At 45.7% G+C, this 20,303-nt stretch overlaps 1 protein-coding gene and 1 long non-coding RNA gene across 4 annotated transcripts in view; one reads left to right on the forward strand and one right to left on the reverse strand.

Annotated features, from left to right (window-relative positions):
- Positions 1-8,820, reverse strand: part of LOC111098813 — a 56,021-nt gene extending 47,201 nt beyond the window's left edge. For all 3 annotated transcript variants that reach the window (XR_005369638.1, XR_005369637.1, XR_005369636.1), the window contains exon 1: positions 8,639-8,820. This is a non-coding gene — a long non-coding RNA (uncharacterized LOC111098813). The remainder of the gene's footprint in view (positions 1-8,638) is intronic.
- Positions 8,821-9,691: 871 nt separating this feature from the next.
- WIPF3 (WAS/WASL interacting protein family member 3) overlaps positions 9,692-20,303 on the forward strand; it is an 80,738-nt gene continuing 70,126 nt past the window's right edge. The window contains 1 exon segment of the mRNA XM_038557217.1: positions 9,692-10,059. The gene's annotated coding sequence lies outside the window, so the exon portion shown is untranslated.

Below are 20,303 nucleotides of genomic sequence, written 5' to 3' on the forward strand. Positions count from 1 at the left end.
TAACATTTGAAATGTGTGGCTGTTTTTCAGAAGTTTGCAACATTTTATTTTATTTTATTTATTTTATTTTATTTATTTTATTTAAGATTTTATTTAATCATGAGAGACACAGAGAGAGAGAGAGAGGCAGAGACACAGGCAGAGGGAGAAGCAGGCTCCATGCAGGGAGCCTGACGTAGGACTCGATCCCGGGACTCCAGGATTGCCCTGGGCTGAAGGTGGCGCTAAACCGCTGAGCCACCCAGGCTGCCCAGTTTGTACCATTTTAAACAAAATAACAAAGCTACAGAGTTGAGCTCGACTCAGGAATTGCTCTGAAACTGTCTTTCTTATTATATCATTCCATTCCAACCTAGTCCATGATTTCACACCATAAGGGTTAACCTGAGTCCTTTGTCACCAAGACAGAAATAAAGTACCCACTTCAGCTGACTTATCACCTCTAAGCTGCTATCTTTCAGATAGTCCCTGGACAGGGATCCCTGGGTGGCTCAGTGGTTGAGTGTTTGCCTTCAGCTCAGGGCGTTATCCTGGGGTCCTGGGATCGAGTCCCACATCGGGCTCCCTGCAGAGGGGAGCCTGCTTCTCCCTCTGCCTATGCCTCCCTTTCTCTGTCTCTCACGAATAAATAAATAAAATCTTAAAAAAAAAAAAGAATATTCCCTGCACAGATGAGAGAAGGAGGGCCAGATATTTTTTGAATAACTAATTAATCAAACATTTATTGAGTACTGACTTATTATAGGACACCTTATGTGCTAGGTGCTGGTAGTATTGACACAAGGACACCATTTCTGCCCTTAAAGATGTAAGCAAATAATCCAAGAGCTATGACACTGTGATCTGAGTGCTTCAGTACAGATGGAGAAGAAGATGCTAGATATTCAAAAGAAGGGCCCCTGTTCTACACTGAGGGTTCAGAAAGCTTTGCCAAAGTAAGTAGGCATTGATATTGAAGAATGAAGAGGAGTTCTCCAGGTAGTGAAGAAGGAAAAGGTATTCCAAGACAAGGATATGGCTTGGGTGAAGGAAGAGTCAGGAGCACATATGGTGAATCCAAGGGCTTCCAAGTCCTTTGGCATAGCTGGAGCATAATAGGAACAAGGAAGATAAGGAGTGGAAGATGATGTGGGAGGGGCAAATCTTGGAGGCTTTATAAGCATATTAAGTTATTTAGGCCTTATCTTGAGATCAAAGAAGAACAATCGAAGGATTTTGAGCAGGCAAATTAGATGATTAAATTTTCCCTTTAGAAAAATCACTATGGATACAGAGTAGAGAACAGTTGGGAGCAACGGGAAGAACACTGGAGCCAGAGACACCAATTTGGAGATGATGGCACTAGACCAGGCCTGCACTCAAGAAGGTGTCTGGGAGGCAGAATGGACAGGGTTTTGTGATGGATTAGGTGGTGGTGGTGGTGGAAATCAGGGGAAGGTAAGGACGAACCAGGTTTTGGGCTTGAGAGAATCAGTGAGTTACAGTGCCTTTAACAGAAACCAGTAATCCAGAAGGATGATAAATTCCACTTTAAAGGGCTTTAAGTATGACATGGTAGCTCTTATCAGGATGGAGGTTGCATTGGCACAACTACCCAGAGATGGTGATGAGTCATTCCTGTAGTTGTGCATTCACTGGATGTGCTCTGTACCCGGCACCATGCTGGGCAGTGAGACCAGAGTCCTGTGGCACAGGATTCATTTCCTTTCACAATTCTACTCCTTACCAGCCCTGAAACTCTCACGAGCCCATTACCTTTCCATGAGCCCATGAGTTTCCATGTCAACATCTCAAATATGATGATCAAACCCTCAGGTTGTTTGGATGATCATTATGATAATGCTGGGGAAAGCCCTTGGTAAATCGTAATCACTAGAACCTGAATGACGATTTCAACAAGGAAGCTGAAAGCGGAGTGCGCCTTGTAGGTAATGGACCATGTTGGCTACAGAAGAGTCAAGAAACAAGAGGTGAAGAAAACGAATCTTAGCAGTGTGACAGACCCGGATAGAACATGAGAGACTCCTGACTCTTAGAAACGAACAAGGGGTAGTGGAAAGGGAGGTGGGCGGGGGGTTTGGGTGACTGGGTGATGGGCACTGAGGGGGGCGCTTGACAGGATGAGCACTGGGTGATATGCTATATGTTGGCAAATTGAACTCCAGTTTAAAAAATTAAAAAAAAAAAAAGAAGTGAGGAAGGGACTCTGAGGGCCCATCATCCCCTTGCTATACCACATTCACTGCCCCCTGCACCCACAGTATATGGGGAGGTAAACCTTGGATAAAGGGAAATACTCTAAAAAAGCTTGGGGGAGTTTGTAAAACTGAGAGCAGTTGTCAGTAACGTCACCCTTTAAAAGATAATTACTTTTAGTTGGTATTTCCAATAAGTACAGGTTAATTTAAAATATGGTACAGTAAAAGAGGTAAAGTTCTTATGTTCCAGTGGCCCTTAGTAGTAAAAAAAAAGGGGGGGGGAGTTTCCAATTTTACAAATTTCATAGAATTCGCGCCTCTTGGTATTCTGTTAATGACTCTGAGGCATGGCAGAAATTATTACATTCATTTTGTAGATGAAAGAATTAATATTTTGGGGATCTGACAAGTTAGTGAATATCACATAGCTAGTTGATGAAACCTTGAATCCACATCTTTGGTCTCTGAGATGAAGGTTTTTAATATTATTTTATATATTTACTTAGAAGGGTCAATAGTTCTGAAAACTTTGTGAAATATTGTTTGGCAAATCCCTTCTCAGTTTTTCAAACAACAGGTCTAAGAAGATATTTCAGAGAGTTCCTGGCTCCATTTCCAATTTCTCTTTCCTAAATCTTGAAACTTTCTTCTCTACTGATTCTCTTAACCAACAAGATGCTAGGGTCTCTACCTTCCCTGACTCTTTCTCCTATTCTAGATGTGATTCCCCTTCTCACCTCCTCTTCTTGGCCAAGATTTCTGAAAACACTGGAAGTGTGTTCTACATTCCCCCAGCTTTTCTGTATTTCAACCCACCAAGATCAGTCTTCGCCTTGGCCTAGTGCACTAAACTAGTTACTAGGATAACTCATGACCTCCATTGTCACATGTTCCCTTGAATGTGACATCCATGTAGTATGACACTACTGACCATGCCTTCTCTCTGTCTGGTTTCTGCACCCCTTCTCTCCAGGCTCTTTCCTTATCCTCGCCCTTCTCTCCCCATCTCCCTTGTGGGCTGGCTCCTCTTTCTCTGCCTGTTCAGTAAAGCCCTGTGTTCTCCATATACCTTGACCTTCCAAGATCTCAACCTTTTCGTGTTTGCAGCACATTCTGGAACAGCAGAATTTGTGGAAGCATCATGATGGAATTTAACTGCATTCAAGATAGTGAACTATCCTTTTGTTGCCCTTTGGCACAGTCTAGCTGTTTATTTATTTTTTTAAAAAAATTTTATTTATTTATGATAGTCACACACAGAGACAGAGAGAGAGAGAGGCAGAGACATAGGCAGAGGAAGAAGCAGGCTCCATGCACTAGGAGACCAACGTGGGATTCGATCCCAGGTCTCCAGGGTCGCGCCCTGGGCCAAAGGCAGGCGCTAAACCGCTGCGCCACCCAGGGATCCCCAGTCTAGCTGTTTAATGGCATCACTAGAACTGTAATAAATGCTGCAACAGGAAGTTACACAGGATTATGAGAGCTTATAACAGGAGAAAATGGTCTGGTCAAGATCTAGGTTAAATTTAGTTGAGATCTGAAAAATGAAGGGGAGTTCACCTGGGTGATGTTCTTTACAAAGAGGAAATAGCATGTGCAAAGGACCTGTGACAAGAAAGAATGTTACCTGCTCAAGGATCTGAAAGTAGGCCCACATACTTGGAGTAAAGAGACAGGGGGAGAAGCCTGAGCAAGTAGTGCCGGAGACTGTGAGGGCCTTCAGACAAAGCTCAAGATCTTAGTTGTTACCATCAGAGCAAAGGGAAGTCACTAAACTACAGATAATGGGGGGTTAATAAGATCAGCTTTGGATTTCGAGATAATCTCTCTTGCCACACTGTGGAGAAAGGTTTGGAAGAGAGAAGCTGCATGTTGCAGAGTGACCAGCTGGGAGGCTGCTGTGGGAGCACTGGAGAGAGGTGACACAGGTGCCCCTGGGTAAGACCAGACAGACCCAAGAGACAAACTCCAGCTGGGGGAGAGGTGATGAGGGAAGGGCAGCTGAGGAAGCCGCTGGGTGGTCCAGCTGGACAGGTGGGCAGATGCGTGACACCCAGAACAGGATAGGTTTGGGAGGAAGACCACGAGTGTGGTTTCAGACATGTGGAGTTTGAGGCTCCTGGACCACCAAGCTCCGTCCGTCAGACATTCTCTTCCCTGAAATGGGGTCCCTTCCCCAGTTTGTGACAGGGCAAACTCCAGCTCCTCCATGGAAGCCCAGCCCAGGTATTACTGCCTCCCTCCTTCCCTGAACCAGACAGAGCTCATTGTTTCTTCTCCTCTATTACCCCTCTTTCCAAGGCAAACTCCTCTCTTGCACAGAACTGCAAAACTCTATTTGCAAGCTCATGCCCTCTACTAAGCTGTTTGCTCCCTGGGGGCAGTGCTGGGAATTCATCTTTGTGCCCCAGAACCAGTCCATTATCACCACCTACTAGCTGCTCATAAACACTTGCAGGGTTGATGTGGATACATGTATAAAACATTTACAATTTCTATAGCGCCCTTTCTCCCGACAAGCTCAGGAAGTCACAGCAGATGTAAATACACGTTTACAAGTAGAGGGTATGAAAGGTGAGCTATTTCAGGCACTTGTGAGCAACGGGAGAAGACATCCTGCCCTTCACCCGGTCACTGTATTCATTGGAAGTACATCTGGCTGCAAGGAGCAGAAAACCCAGCCTCAGTGGCTTAAACAAACAGGAACTATTTTTCTCACACAGCGAGAAGTTCAGAGGTGGGCTGTTGCTGCCATTGCTTCGAATGCCCAGCGGTGCCATGCTGACTATTTTTCCCTCGGCCATCCTAGTCATATTGGCCTTGTGGCTTCATGCTCATTGTCTCTTGGTTGTCATCTGGTTGCAGCACCCCTAGGCATCCCGTTTGTGTTCGGGAATAAGGACCATGGGAAACAGAATGAAAGAGCCAGCGGCCTATCCATTCAAATAGCTCCTGCTTGGGCCACTCAGCAGAAGACTCGATGGGTGCTCTCTGGGCTCATGGAAATGTCTTCTCCGCTAATTCATCTTTTCTTCCTTTTGCATTAGAATTTGAGTGGTTACGTGTTTAAGGAGAACAAGCATTAGGGATTCGGAGGACAGTGTCTTGTCTGGTTATGTTTCAGATATTTTTTAAGTAGTGTTCACCTGTGCAAAATCGTTTATGAATTTTAGGTTGAGCAGTTTTTCAGACTGCATACCAATGATCATCTTATTGGTTCTAAAGGAGGAAAGGCAGGCCGAACATGGACAAATAGGCAGGAAGCAAGTACCTCATTGGCTTCCACTGACTGCACATACACCTTTATTCATCTCAATCTAACAGAAACCCATGTTCTTGACAACCCACGAACGACATCCGGAGTGAATTATTTATCCTTGCTGTGAACATGAGTAATTAAGAAACTAGCTAAGGGCTGCGTGGGAACATACGTTGACAGCAGCTCCTCCAGAACCTGAACCTGAAGAGAGGTTGCAGCCCATGTGTGAGATCCTTCCTGTTGTCATTACCTGCTTCTTGTCCTGTGTTCCCGTGCACCTCATAGAAGCCTTGTCAACAGCGTGGAGCACAGGTCTCTCTCCTCCCTCCAGCCCAGAAATTCCTTTCGTGTTAGAGACCCTGCCCCCCTCACCCCCACGCCTTTAGGGCTCTGCAGAGGGCATGGGTTGCGGTCCATGTTCAGACACTGAAGGGCTGAGTGAAGGGTCCGTGAGTATCCTCTTAGCTCCTCCTGTCTGTAGAGAGGTCCAGGCCACGGACGATAGGAAACCCTCACCTAGAGGAACACTCCAGCCTCAGATACAAACTTTGTGCATGCTCCACGGCGCCTGAACCTGAAATGCGACGGGGATTTGCTGGTCACAGCGAGTTCTTCCCGCTCCAACATTTCAGTTTTCAAAACACAGTCTGCTCCCCGTCTCCTAGGCTCCAACTGGGACGGTCTACCTGCCCAGGCCCTGGGCCAGGCCCCTGCACCTGAGCCATCACCTCCTGGGGCGGCCTTGCCCTGACCTCCCCCCAAGTGTGGATCGGGTGCCATCCCCGCTGCCGCACCCTCCCGGTCCTGGACTGTACTTGCCCTGTAGTTTCCCTTCCAGACCGTGAACTCCGGGAGGGCAGAAGGTGACCTGGGTCTCCCCTTTTGTCGCCAGGGCTCCTGACGCCGCCTGGAGCAGAAGGAGGGTTCCAAAGGCCCGGACTAGGTGGGTGCAGCAGCGGCGCGCCCCCAGCGTGGCGATGCCTTAGGCCGGGTCTCCCCGCGGCCGGGACCCGGGACGCGCACCCGGAGAGGCGGGAGGGGCGCGCCGCCGCCGCCGGGACCCGCCCCCCGGGCTCCCGAGCCGCCCCGCCCGCCGGGCCGCGTCCCCGCGCAGGAGCCCGCGGAGCAGGTGGGGCGACGGCCCCGCCCCCGCGTCCCGGCAGCACCAGAGCCCGCGGCGGCCGCGGAGCGGGGCGCACCGAGCGCAGCAGCGAGCGCAGCAGCGGCGGCACCTGCAGCGCCGGGCTGGGGACGGAGCCCGGAGCCCGGAGCCCCGAGCCCGGAGGCGGCGGCGGCGGCGGCGGCGGCGGCGGGGACGTGGCCTGGGGCCTGCGTCCTGTCCGGCCCCCGCACGGCCGGCGGCAGGTAGCTCCGCGGGGCGGGGAGGGGGCGCAGTGGCCCGCGGCGCGGACAGGGGTGCAGCGCGCGCGGGTGCCCGGGCATCTCCGCCCACCCCAGCGCCGCCCGCCGCGCCTTCCGAGCCCAGCCGGGCCCTACGCGGACGGCGGAGGGTCCCGGGTCCCCGCGGGCTTGCCTGGGGACGTCTTCCCCTGACCCGACTCTCCACCGAGCGGCCCCGGCGCCCAGCCTGCCTGGCCTGGCCTCGCCGCCGAGCTCCCCCCCCCCCGCCCCCCAGAACAAAAGGCTGGGGTCTCGCTGAGTAGGGGACGGTCGCACGCAGGAAGAGCCGGGGCGGAGTGAAGAAGAGCTGGGACGTTGCAGGGCTGGAGGCGGCTTTGGGGTTGCAGAGGGAGCAAGCCGGTCCGGGAGGTGTGAAGTGACTTGCCCAAGGTCACACGGCTGGTGCGTGCTGCCCTAGCTGGGACCTGCCCGCGGATCTTGGGACTCAGCCCCCAGGGCTCATGTCCAGACCCCCGGGGTCAGTAGTCTGTGCTCCAGCGATTTAGATCTGGACACGCGTACGGGTTTCAGAGTCCTTCGAAGGAGTCAGAGAAGGTGGCAGAGAATGCCCCTCCCTCCCTACCGCCCCCCAGACACGGAGGGATGCGGGGAGCAGGGTGGGGGGAGCGGGCGCTGGGGAAGGGGGTGTGAGGAGCCCCTGTGGGCAGGCAGGCACAGGCTCGCAGGCACAGTGCCTTCCCCTTCCGTGCCAGCCGCGTGGGTGTGCCCGCAGCGGGAGCTGCAGCCTCGTGGGGACGGAGTGTACGCTGCTGCTCACGCTGCTCCCTACCAAGTTCTACGCGGAGCCTCCCGGAGAGCTGTGCCCGGCTCCAGGCTCGCGGGGATGCCCCGGCCGCGTCCCTCACGTTAGAGACGCGTCCTGTGACAGCAGCATTTGGAAGCAAAGTTACTCTGTAGCAGGAAGTAGCGCTGTCACTCGGCCTCCCTGAGAGCCTCGAGTCGTTGGCTATGACAAAATGAGGGCCTTGTCCTGCGTGACCTGTGTGATTCACAAAGTTCATGCCCCTTTTCCAAAATCTTCTATCTCATCAGAAGGAGGATTGGAAGTACGTTTCTCATGGGCAACCATGGTAGTAGTAATCGCTGCAACCCCAACCTCCCCTGAGTTGATTTTTTTTGTTTGTTTGTTTATTTGTTTGTTTGGGCTTGTAACTTTAGGCAAGGCTAATCATGGCAATGTAAGTTAGAAGTGGGGTTGCCTTTGGGCCTTTTACAACAACCTGGACACAAGGGGGGTTTCTGGAATGTGGGAGATGCTCCCTCCCTTGCCTTACTTGTGACTCCACGGGTGTGCACATACAGGTATTTATGAAATCCCTTCCTTGAAATTTGTGCGCTTGGCTTCTGCGTTACCTCGATTAAAAAGTACATAAAAATTTAATGCTGAAAATCCACTCACTGTGGTAGCACACAGATTAGTGTTTTCCAGGCAGTGCATTTTAGAGCTACATTTAAAAACCACAAAAACAAAAACAAAAATAAAATAAAATAAAATAACCACAAAAACCGAATCAGGAAAGAAAAGAAGGACAGAGGAACAAAAGAAAGTTGAGAAATAATGGGAAATGAAATATACGCCTGCAGAGGGCTTTGCCAAATGCCTGTGTGAACATCCTCACGCGGAGTCACGGTTCTTTAAGGGAGGTGTTTTACAGATGAGCAAATAAAAAGTCACACACTTTAAAAATGCCTTAAGTGCCTTACCCGGGGGAGCCAGAGTTAAGAACCTGGGGACACAGACTTCAAATTCTGTACATACCACCAGAAGCAGTTCTCGGCCACCTGAAGCCCGGACAAGAGACTTGAAGGTTGGCTTCCTGCCTTGCCCTCTTTTTGTTCCTTTCCAGGAGTCTCTGTTGTTTTCATATAATTGTGCATGTGAGATTGTGTCACAGACTGAAGTTAGCAGCAGAAGGGATGGAGGAAGTGCGTGTGTCTAAGAACATACAGTTTTAGAAACAGGAGAAAGCCAGCTGGCCCAGCCTGCCAACGCTCTTTTTAGGAGATTTATTGTTCAGAAACCATATAGAACAGGTTGTGATTTTGCGGTTACTCACACACACACACAGAGCACGCACACACACAATGAATAATATAACCTAGAAAAGGTATGAGAAGCCAAAATATAATTAACCCTAAGGGAGAAGGCATAAAATTTTCACCAGGCAGGAAGAGTCAACTTTCCTACATCCTAGAGTTTATAAAGATACTTTAACGCTGGAGTAACAACAAAAGCAACTAAAAAGCACACACTACGGAAATAACTGGGCAGGGGAGACGTTGTTTTCTAGCCCACGTGGTCTAAATGTACATTAAATTTGGTACAGAACTATTTGAAACTTTAAGGTACAGTGACATTATATGTAGAGAGACATCGTATCCTAATGTGTGGTCTTCTAGTGATTTCATATTTCTGCCTAAAATTCAGACCTCAGAGAAGTAGAAGCGTGTTTGTTTTACCAGCCAGTTTCACACTGCAGGTTGAATGTTTGCCTTCTTCTTGCAATTATAAGGATCTGATATGGGTTAAGTGGGGCAGCTAAAGAGGTACCTCTGGGTGACTCTACTTAGCCGAGTGCCATCAAGCATGATTATGCATCATGAAGTTATCTTTAGGCGAGTTTTGCCTTGTCACAGTAGTGTTCCTGCCATCTGGCTGCTGGAATATTTAGAAAGGAATCGTAATGTTTGACTGACTTTGCTGATAGCATGACAAAACAAACTTTGAGAGGGAACTGTTAAATATGAGTTAGGTTTGGTGAGAAAATGATTAGTTACTTCTTATTTAGCCACTGTGCTAAACCGAAGAGAGACGTACTGTTCCCAGCTGATGCTGAGCAGGTGCAGCACATATGTTCTTAACGGCTTCAGCCAATAACGCACTTGAGACTCCCGTTTTGCAATTCTAGTTGGGGCTTTTCCTTAGACCCGTTCAAGTGGGAACCTGACCCGTTATGCGGCAGGGGACTCGTGCAGTTACCTGCCGTTGTTGAAGCGCCAACCAGATAAAGTGAAGCAGAGCAAATGCAGGAAAAATGCCGGGTGGGGCGTGATGTGGACCAGGTACCGTGGAAGATTTTTGAGCGCAACTGGAAGGAATATTCGTCGCGTGTGGGTGATCTATTCCAACAAGACACTGAGTCTGAGATGGTGACATCGAGGGAAGAGTGCTAATGGACTGTAAGTCAGCTCTTAGGGGGTAGCTCAGGGGAGGTAGTAGCCAGCCTCGGTGCTTGAGCTTCTGAGAACACTTGTCCTTATGAGGATTGTGCGTGTGACAAAGCAGGATGCCCAGGCTGCTGTCCACTGTGCCTTAGGAGCTGAAGGCTGACACATCCTGAACACATAGTACATGCCAGGCTAGGCTAAGAGCTTGATCTTAGCCCAAAGATCTTAGCCCAAATCGTCGCAATAGCCCTCTAAAGGAGCTGATTCTTCGTACTCCCGTTATCAACTGTGACATAGACACCAAGGGCTAATCTGGTCCTAAAATGATCCCGTCGCACCCTGCTCTGGTCTGCTATCAGCTCGTTTATGACCCCGAGGCACCCTTTACCTCCCTGACTCCCCCTTTTTGCTCCTGAGCTCCTGAACAGGCAGGTGCTTGTCTGTTTCATCTCTGTTCCCAGAACCTGACCATGCATGGCACATGATGAGTACTGCATGGACGAGTGAGCGAATGAATGAAAACCTCTATGTTCTAAAATCAAAAGTCAATTATTTTTGGATTATCTGCCCTTTTAGCTTCTACTGTCTCATTCCCCTCTGTGGGTGGGGGTCATCAGGCATGACTTTATAGACAAGATGTATAAGAGATATCTCCTTTATTTTTTTTTTGAGATATCTCCTTTAAAGCTGAAGGATGCTAAGCTCATCCTATAAATTCAGAAGGCCTCAGCTTCTTTTAGAAATTCAATATTATTAGTTCTTTTTTTTTTTTGGTGAAATTTTGTAATTCAGAGTAGCTGGGTTTGAGTCATCATTTTTTTTTTAAATATTTTTTTTTCAATTTTTATTTATTTATGATAGTCACAGAGAGAGAGAGAGAGGCAGAGACATAGGCCGAGGGAGAAGCAGGCTCCATGCACCGGGAGCCTGATGTGGGATTCGATCCCGGGTCTCCAGGATCGCGCCCTGGGCCAAAGGCAGGCGCCAAACAGCTGCGCCACCCAGGGATCCCGGTTTGAGTCATCATTTATTTGTTGTATGGTCTTGGGCAAATGACTTCTCTGTCCCTCAGTTTTCTCATCTGTAAAACAGACGTAATAATAGTACTTATCTCATATTTAGGGTAGATAACTTAAGATAGGTTCCATGCAGGGACGCCTGGGTGGCTCAGTGATTGAGCATCTGCCTTTGGCTCAGATCATGATCCCGGGATCTTGGGACCAAGTCCCACATCGAGCCTGCTTCTCCTTCTGCCTATGTCTCTGCCTCTCTCTCTGTCTCTCATGAATAAATAAAATCTTAAAAAGAGAAAGAAAGTTCCATACTTAGAACAGTACCTCGTTCATAGCAATGGTCAGTAAAGTAGCTGCTGTCATCTGATGCTTTTAAAAGTTGTTTGCCTTAAATGGTTCCTATCCCATAAAGCATTTGAGGAGTTTACAAAAACAGGTAATAAACATAAAATTAATAGCGAATGAAACCAGGGTAAAGAGAATGCACAAATTAGAAAGCAAGATAAAATCAGAGGTAATTTCGAGAATAAGACTCTATCATAAGGTGCAGTTGAGTTTACTATAAAGTCTAGTGTAGTTTCTGGAGAGAAGATTAAAAAATTTGTCAGAGCTTCCCAGTAGACAAAACAAAGAGGAAAACACAAATAGTTATTTGATCCACAGTGACCATGAGATAAAAACAGATCAGTTGCACATTTTTTCCTGGTCCTAAAACCTGGGATAACTTTCTCCTGGCAGGTCTTCAAAGGAATCACTGTTGCCATAGAGATCTAAGTGTTCCACAGGGTCCCTGCCCTGAAGACAATGGAAGTTTTGTGGTAGAAGGCAATAATAAATGTTTCCTAGAACATTATGGACTGCAGTTCCGGAGACATAAACCCAGAGCACAGTCCAGCGAAAGTTCTTCTGTGAAGGGCCAGTGAGCTGTGGTTTGGGGACATGCTATTTTCTTAGCTATGTTTACTGAGGGCCTGGGGGAGTAGAAAGATTCTTTCTTCCACAGATTATAATTCTTGTGAGAGTCATGTGAACAATCCCATCTTTAAGAACATTCATTTTGGCTAAAGCCATTTAAATATACCAGCTCAATTTACCTCCTCCAGAAGGGTGTTTCATGCACATATGCTCATTAATAGGGTTTGTATTCATGAATTTTCTTAATAAAGTAGTCCCATAATCTCTGTTTAGCTGCAAATTTTATCCCATTGTCTGGAAGAAAGAAAAATCCAGTACTCAATACTACCTCTTAAGGCCCTTAATGCTTTCAGTACTTCTTGGTAGTAAAAATAAATATCTTGGGGACACCTAGTCAGTGCCAAAGAGCATCTGCCTTTGGCTCAGGTCATGATGCCCGAAGTCCTGGAATGGAGCCCCACGTCAGGCTCCTCGCTCTCCCTCTTCCTGTGTCCCTCCCCCTCCTCATGCTCTTTGTCTATCTCTCAAATAAATAAAATCATCTTTAAAAAAGAATAAATATTTTGTTTTTAAATTTTTTTTGGTAGTTGAAATGGTCTTGTCTTTTTTAGTCTCTCTCTGTTATATACCAATATAATACCAATGTATATAATAACACTGATAGATGTGTTAGTTCAAATGTGATTTCTAGCAGTTAAAATTGCATTCAGCTACCAAAACCAACAAAACAAAAACAACATATACATTAGAATCTTTTTTTTTTTTTTAGATTTTATTTATTTATTCATGAGAGACACAGAGAGAGAAGCAGAGACACAGGCAGAGGGAGAAGCAGGCCCCATGCAGGGAGCCTGACGTGGGACTCGATCCCGGGTCTCCAGGATCAGGCCCTGGGCTGAAGGCGGCACCAAACTGCTGAGCCACCCAGGCTGCCCTAGAATCTGGTTTAAACAGATACAAGTTTATTTATCTTGTGGAACTAGACTAGACTCCCAAGAAAGGCAGTCCAGGGCTGATGCAAGGGCCCAAACAATACTTTCAACTTCCTGATTCACTGTCCTTAACCTGTAGGACCTCATCTTACATCTGGTTGCCTCATGGTCACAAGTTGGCTGCTGCATGTCTAGGCTTAGAATCAGGAAGAAAAGGAAGATGTAAATGCCCAAAGAGTGAGGGCCCTTCCATTAGAGAGGTGTTACCTTTTTATTCAGAAAGTAATACCCTCTTTAGCTACTTCCACCTACATCTTGTTCGCCAGGATGATGTCACAAGATTGCTCAAAATATAAGGGATTCTGAGAAATCAAATATTTTTAGCTGAGTAAATTGCAACTGCTACCACCCCACCCACAAATTAGGGGTTTTGCTATGAGGAAGAAGAGGGACTGGCTATTGAATAGGCAATTAGCATTATCAGCCACCTGACTTACTGCCATTATTAGCCACGTCCCTGACTTAATTAGAAATTACAGAAGGCAACTCAGTAGTTTAAAATGTTACGCATTTCCAGATCTTCATACAATTAGCATGAGAGAATGAGACATACCCAACTGCCTTATGTGAAGATTCCTGAATCACTATCACCAGGCCTGATTCTTTCCTAAATTTCAGATCTAAATTTCCATTTGTCAAAAGCATCTCAGATGCTCCAAATTAAATCCCCTTCTCCCTGCCCATCTATGCCCCTCCGACCACACACACACTTTCTCCTGTCTGCTTATTTTAACACTAGATTGTCTCGGCCAGGAGCACTAGGGTTATCCTGGGCTCATACTGCTGATACCCATTCCAGACATCCAAACTAATATTCTTGGTTCTATCCCATTTACCGTGATTATAATTCAAATAAATATCCATCCTCACTCAAGTGGATCCCCAAATTGCTCTACCCATTTGCTGCTTTTCCCTATAATTCACTCTCCACACACAGGGCCCCCAAGGTGCTGTTTTTAAAACACAAGTATCTAACATCTTTCCTGTCTTTAACAGCCTACAAAGTAAGGCTCTGTGAGCACCATGCTGGCTGGGGCTGGCTGCCGCACACCCCATGCATGCACTGGTGGCAAAGCTTTGCTCATACCCTCCTCACTCCCTTCAACCATGGAAGGCCTGCTTCAGAGGTTTCTTATGCTTTTTACGTATCCATCACCCATGGAACCAATTAATTCATGTTTCCAAAACACTACATATTTGTATTAATATTTTTTGCCCTGGATTCTGTTTTGCCTGATACTAATCACACTGCACCAATTGTTTTTTGTAACACAGCCTTCTTGGGTTATAATTCACATATCATAAAATTCATTCTCTTAAAATGTGCAATTCAGTGGTTTTTGGAATATTCAGAGTCACGCGACCATCACTATCATCTACTTTCCGAACATTTTAATCACCCTAAAAAGGAACCCACTAGCAATCACTCCTCACCTTCTGTCTCCTCAGCCCTGACAACCACCAATCTCCTTTTTACTTTTATGGATTTACCTATTCGGGATATTTCGTATAAATAGGACCATACAGTATGTGGCCTTTTGCAATTGGCTGGCTGGGTTGCTTGCTTTCCTTCCTTCCTTTCCTTCCTTTTTTCTTCTCTTCTCTTTTTCTTTTCTTTTCTTTCTTTCTTAAGATTATTTATTTATTTGAGAGAGAGAGCAAGCATGAGTTGGAGAGGAGGGTCAGAGGGAGAGGGAGAAGCAGCCTCCCTGCTGAGCAGGAAGCCTGCTGCGGGGCTCTATCCCAGGATCTTGGGATAACTGACTGAGCCACCCAGGTGCCCCTGGATTGGCTTCTTTCACTCAGCATAATGATTTTGGGGTTTATCCATGCTATAGCTTATATCAGTCTTTCATTCATTTTTGTTGCCAAATAATATTTCATCCCACAGCCATTTTGTTTATCCACTCATAAGTTGATAGACATTTGGGTTCTTTCTACATTTTGGCAATTATGAACAATGTTACTGGAAATACTCATGTGGAAGTTTTGGTGTGGGCTTAAGTTTGCATTTCTCTTGGGTAGATACCTGGGAGCGGAGTCAGTGGGTCCTATGATAACTGTTGGACATTTCAAAGAACTTTCAGACTTTTCCAAAGTAGCCACACCATTTTGCATTCCCACCAGCAGAGTACAGTTAGCTCTGCCAAAGGGAGGAGGATCTCCCTGCAGGGCAGTGGGCACCTGAGAGTGTTTTAAAGGATCAGTAGGAATTTTTCAGGTGTCAAAGGCTGTCATACACAGCCTGAATAACATGGACAAAGACGCTGAGATAGAAAAGGTATGTAAGAAGATGTCACAGATGTGGTGTGGGTGAAGTATAGGATGCATAGAACAGAGTGGAAAACGAGATGTAGAAATTGCCTCCATGGAAAGGGGTATGTGGATAAAGCAGGGAATGATGCCCCTTGGCCTGGAGGTACACCCTATGGTCACTTGGCTATCACTGACCTGTGCTTGCTGCCATAGGAAAGGATCAGCCTGGTGAGGGATGATGGCTCCTTGCCACCGACTGTTTGAGGTTCTAGCAGAACGTCAAGGTGGACAAGAGACTACAGGGGCCACAATCTGCGTGGTCCTTTTCTGGCCCAAGCCAGAGCAGTACAAATAAGGTGAAAAGACTTAAAGTCTCAGAAGTGAAACTTGAAAAGGAAGGATTTATCTTGTAGCCTTGAACCCTGTGCCACCTCCTGTCTTCACATTATTTCCTCAGTGGTTCTCAAAAAGTCATTTTCAGGAGGGTTCACCATCCTAAGTGAAAAGTTACCACCTTAGCCTTAGAGAGTAAAAAACGCCCTCATCATAAAATCTAGTGTCATCAAATAAATTAAGGAAAGAGGTGGTAATTTATTGTGTAAAATGACTCATTATTTTATAATGTCGATTACGGGTTTCCATTGCATAATAAATTCCTTTTGTATACTTAAAGCATTCCTTGATTTTCCAAAATTAGAGATGCCATTTTGCAGAAGCATAACAGTTATATGAAATGAGGCTTACTTATAAATGTGTGATTAATATTATGTATTTTTAATTAGCCTCGTTCTTCTTTTAGCTCGTTCAAAGGCAGCAAAAAAAAAAAAAAGACAGGAAATCAATATTTTCTCCTTTCAGCCTTGGGAACTGCACACACAATGATTTTCGTTACAGTTAGCTATAATTTAAATACCGGAGTCAATGATAAATATAATCAATATTTCCATTTTTCCCTTTCGCCAAATATGTCCAAAAACCATAGAACGTTCAATGAATGACCTGGGAACAAATTTGTGTTTCAGTTAAGAGTCTTATAAAAGGAAACTAATTTATGAGCTCATTGTAGGTATGACTTGCTAGGATTTCATATTAGATTGTGGTTAATGTATATCTTAATTTTAGAACTCACGTAGACAAGACTATATTAACCCTTTCAGCATTTCACCAGATAATTAACTACAATGTCCGATCAGACCTGAGCAGATTCAGCTTCAGGAACTATTGTCATCAGGGCGGTGTTTCCCAGGTGTTAGAAATCCTTCCCATCACCTCGGTGAGAGTGAATGGACACTCGGTGTGGTTTCCCTTTCACGCTTGTGTGTCAGTTCCAATTCTCATACAGTATGAGAATCCATCCAGCAGGCTGGATCCATTCGTGGATTAAATGAGTCTATAGAAAAAGAGCCTTTCAGTAAAGGACACAGTGTCCCAATGGTGTAGGGCAGAGAATTTCAGCAGCCTTGATATTCTGCAACAGAGCTTTACAAACTTGAGCAGGCATAAAATCACTTGTTGAGAAGATTCTCCCAAAGATTCTAATTCAGGAGGTCTGGGATGGACACTGTGCCTTGCTTACATATTTCCACATTCTAGAACTACTCAAAGTGTGGTCTCCAGACCAGCAGCGTTGACCTGGAAGCTTGTTAGAAATACAGAATTTTAGGACCCACTCAAACTACTGAATGAGAATCTACATTTTCATAAGATCCACCCCCCCACCCCCACCGTGATTCATTCTCCATTAAAGTCTGGGGAAGCATCACTGTAGATCAGTTTCCCAAAGCACAAAGGCTTAAGTATCACCAAGGGAAACATGAAATGCATTGAAATGGTATATAGACAACATTTTAACAATGATTACATTCACTTTTTTATTACTTTCTATTTATGTATGACTTTCTATATACATTATGGAAATGTATATAGACAACATTTTAACAATTATTGCATTCGCTTTTTTATTACTTTCTATTTATGGAAGATGATTTTGGTTTTCCATTTATAGCAATAATTTAAAGTTTCTTCTGCAAAATAAATGTATCTAGCTAAAAGAAAGTTCAGGTGGTATGGGATGTGACAAAAACTATAAAAGCCTTTTATAAATTTAAAATTGTTTTTATTTTAAATTCTTTAAATTCAATTTTGTTAAAATATACTGTATTACTAGTCACTGGGGTAGAATTTACTGATTCATCAGCTACCTATAACACCCAGTGCTCATTCCATCAAGCGCCCTCCTTAATGCCCACCACCTAGTTTTCCCATCTCCCCACCCACCTCGCCTCCAGCAACCCTCAGTTTGTTTCCTAGAGTTCTGCATCTCTTTTGGTTTTCCTCCCTCTCTATTTTTATCGTATTTTTCCTTCCCTCCCCCTGTGTTCATCTGTTTTGTTTTTTAAATTCCACATATGAGTAAAATTATATGGTATTTGTCTCTCTCTGACTTACTTCACTTAGCATAATACCCTCTAGTTCCATTCACCTAGTTGCAAATGGCAAGATTTCATTTTTTCCCGTGGCTGAGTAATATTCCATTGTGTTTGTGTGTGTGTGTGTGTGTGTGTTGTGTGTGTCTATATATATACCGCATATTCTTTTCTTTTTTTTTTTTCTTATGATAGTCACACAGAGAGAGAGAGAGAGACAGAGACACAGGCAGAGGGAGAAGCAGGCTTCATGCAGGGAGCCCTACGTGGGATTTGATCCTGGGTCTCCAGGATCGCGCCCTGGGCCAAAGGCAGGCGCCAAACCGCTGCGCCACCCAGGGTTCCCTATACCACATATTCTTTATCCATTCATCTGTTAATGGATATATGGGTTCTTTCCATAGTTTAGCTATTGTGGACATTGCTGCTATGACATTGGGGTGCAGGTGCCCCTTTGATCACTATGTATCCTTTGAATAAATACCTAGTAGTGCAATTGCTGTGTCATAGGGTAGCTCTATTTTTAACTTGTTGAGGACCCTCCTTCCTATTTTGCAAAGTAAAACCCATGTGTTTTTAAGTGACTTAAGTTAGCTTGGGCTTAAGAGCATGGACTCTGGAGACAGACACCCTAGGTTTGAATGCCAGCTCCTCCGCCAATTCATTGTGTGACTTTGGGAAGATTTCTTAACCCTTCTGTGCTTCAGTTTCCTCATCTGAAGTATGGGGACAATTGTAGCGCTTAATCTGATTGGGCTGTTGTGGGGCTCAAATCGGTTGATATACAAAGAGCCTTAAGAACAAGATCTGATACATAGTAACAGCTATCACAGAGCTAACTTGTTTTACTATTCTCCAGAACATAAATGGTCAAGGATTTTTTTTTAACCTGTGTTTTTTATTTCCCCCTCCCCGTGTCCCCTGCTTCCCTGCTTATTCAGCCCAACGTGCCCCAACTCCCCCAAAAGGCTGAATATTTCCAGGACTTTTATACCATTGAGGAGAGTGAGGGTATCAATTTCCATTTGGCCTAAACCAGGACAATGTTAACTAGGAGAGGTGACGTGTGGGATGTGAGATCTTATGGGTGGGAAGTCCCAAGAGAAGGCTATGCCCAGAGCATTCACTCATCACACAATGAGGAAGGGACAGCAGAAAGTGAACACTCTAAATCATTTTCACTGTCACCAGGAGAGGTTTTTTTTTTTTTTTTTCTTTATTATTTTCCTTATAGCTTTGGCAACTTTTTTTTTTTTTTTTTTTGGCAACTTTGCCATGTGTTTTTCTTTCTTTCTTTTGTTTTAAGATTTTATTTATTTATTTGGCACTGAGAGAGAGAGAGCGAAAGACAGCACAAGCAAGGGGAAGCAGCAGGCACAGGGAGAGGGAGAAGCAGGCTCCCCACTGAGGAGGGAGCCCCACATGGAGCTCCATCCCAGGACCCTGGGATCATGACCTGAGCCGAAGGCAGACACTTAACCAGTTGAGCCACCCAGGTGCCCCTATCTTTCAAGAAACCTTTTATTTGTGCCTTGTATGCTCATGGGCCTGTGGGTTGTGATTTCCTGGCCACAAGACACCTTTGATAACTAAATGATAGACAGAGCTGTAGTACCCTGCTGAGACCATCATGTGAGCAGTTGTTTGTCACCTGGGGCTCCTTCACCTTTATTAGTTCAGAGGTGAGAAATCTCTGCCTGGCTCCCTCATTTCACAGCCAAATAAGAGACTCAATGGGACAACGACACAACATAAAAAGTCATGAGTGCACAGAGAAGTTTATTTTCAGATTCCTACTGAGATGTATTTTAAGAACCAGCACAAGGAACTTTTGTCAAATAGTAGCAGTAACCCTTCTTGCTTATATTTTAAAAATAGGTACACATTCTACTTGTCAACAACTGTAATCTGACAAACTACTCTTGGAAGGAAAAAAAAAGGAGCGTATAGTTTAGTCAAAAGCAACTAGTGTGTAAACTTGTTTACCATAAGCGATTTCTCTCTGATAAAGCTCAGTTGGTGTACATATACATAGAGAACTTTTTATTTTAACAAGCTAGGCAAGCCCACTCCACATCTATTTCTGAATCAGGTGCGGAAGGAAGGAAGGATGGGAGGGAGGGTTCATCACCCACCCCCACACTCCCAACCCCACTAGCTCCTGGTAGAGAGGTTGTATTATGGCAGCCCATGGATTCTGTATGACCTGCAGGTATGTTCTGTTGGCCCAGTGATTTTAAAAACACTTTTTGAATTAGTTACCGACGTTTCAAAACTGGGCTTCACACCAAAATCTGGATTTGGGGCTTTGGGGGGAAAACCGAAAGGATGTGGCCATACTGGGTTTGCATTCCCACTGAAGGGGGGCCTCCAGCTGCAGACCCACGCTGTCACTCCTGTGAGCCAGGGCCCCTCCACACCTTGTCCTTCCACTGTTGTGACCACTGAGTCACAAATCAGCTCCCTGCCTGCAAGGGATGCTGGGAAAGGGAGCTCCTGGCTTCTGGCTGAGGGGGCCAGGACTCCTCTGAGAAGTTCACCATCTTTTGAACTCTTTTCCAATGCCTGAGGAGTTGGTGGATGGCCGCAACAAGACACATGTCCACCCCTACCTGAGAGAAGAGATACTTGCAGAATAGTATAGTGTCATTTCA

The sequence above is a fragment of the Canis lupus genome, chromosome 14, assembly GCF_011100685.1.
Source record: "Canis lupus familiaris isolate Mischka breed German Shepherd chromosome 14, alternate assembly UU_Cfam_GSD_1.0, whole genome shotgun sequence".
In the NCBI taxonomy this organism is placed as follows: Eukaryota; Metazoa; Chordata; class Mammalia; order Carnivora; family Canidae; genus Canis; species Canis lupus.